Genomic DNA, 686 nt, shown 5'->3' with positions numbered 1-686 from the left:
ATTCATAAAATAGTGCGCAAACAAAAATTCAACAACATATTGTCTTATTCAACAAAATAAATCGAAGTTGTATTTTACAAACGAGCTACAAAAGACGCTAGACCGAAGATAAAGACCAAGACTGTTTCAAATCATTAACAATTAAACTTGTCTGTCGCTAGTGATTTTATAATTTAGATGCTGATAGAACAAGAGACATCAAGTCTTTTTTTTGATCTTAGGGAAACATACATTATCGCGCAAAATTGTTCGATCGTGCCGAATCACTGCGACGTCGAGAAAACAGAACCAAGCATCATTGGTATATTACTCCACTATAAGCAGTCCGTTGATAAAAAGGGAAAGTAAACTCTGCTATTTTCCAAAAATATGCTCGAAAACAAACAGTTCAAAAACATAGCATTTACAGGATCTAACTCGTACTAAGGTGCCTCTCTAAGTCCGTTGAGAACAATCTGGACGAGCAAACGGTCGTGTTTATCTTTGCCGTAAATCCAGATAAATACAAGAAGGAATCTAGCCGAATTTTATAATGTTTCCTTCGCCAGGAGTTTAATTTGGTCACGAAAGGGATGGCCTGATGCTCTTGTAATCGTTTACCAAAAACGGCCGCCGCCAACTCGATAGCCGCTTCATTATATGTCCACATACTTTGAGCACAAGAAAAATCCAAGAGCCAGCAACCT

This window comes from Porites lutea, chromosome 11, assembly GCF_958299795.1.
Source record: "Porites lutea chromosome 11, jaPorLute2.1, whole genome shotgun sequence".
NCBI lineage: Eukaryota > Metazoa > Cnidaria > Anthozoa > Scleractinia > Poritidae > Porites > Porites lutea.
The sequence above is the reverse complement of the archived record's forward strand: the minus strand, read 5'-3'. Positions refer to the sequence as shown.